The sequence below is a fragment of the Fukomys damarensis genome, unplaced genomic scaffold, assembly GCF_012274545.1.
Source record: "Fukomys damarensis isolate Sample0158 unplaced genomic scaffold, DMR_v1.0_HiC HiC_scaffold_9, whole genome shotgun sequence".
NCBI classification, from domain to species: Eukaryota; Metazoa; Chordata; class Mammalia; order Rodentia; family Bathyergidae; genus Fukomys; species Fukomys damarensis.
The window spans coordinates 24708365-24708762 of NW_022900921.1; positions in this window are offsets into that span (position 1 = coordinate 24708365).

Below are 398 nucleotides of genomic sequence, written 5' to 3' on the forward strand. Positions count from 1 at the left end.
TTTTTATATCCTCTTCGATTTCTTTTTTCAGAGTGCTGTAGTTTTCAGTGTAGAGATCTTTTGTTTCTTTTGTTAGATTGATTCCTAGATACTTCATTTTTTTGGATGCTATTGTAAAAGGAATTTTTTCCCTTATTTCTCTTTCTGTCTGTCTGTTATTTGTGTATATAAAGGCTATTGATTTTTGGGTATTCACCTTGTATCCAGATACTTTACTGAATCTGTCAATTAAGTCTAGAAGTTTTTTGGTGGAGTTTTTTGGATCTTCAATGTAGAGTATCATATCATCAGCAAATAATGATAGTTTAACTTCTTCCTTTCCTATCTTTATTGCTTTAATTTCTTTCTCTTGTCTAATTGCTGTGGCTAATGTTTCCAGAACTATATTGAAGAGGAGT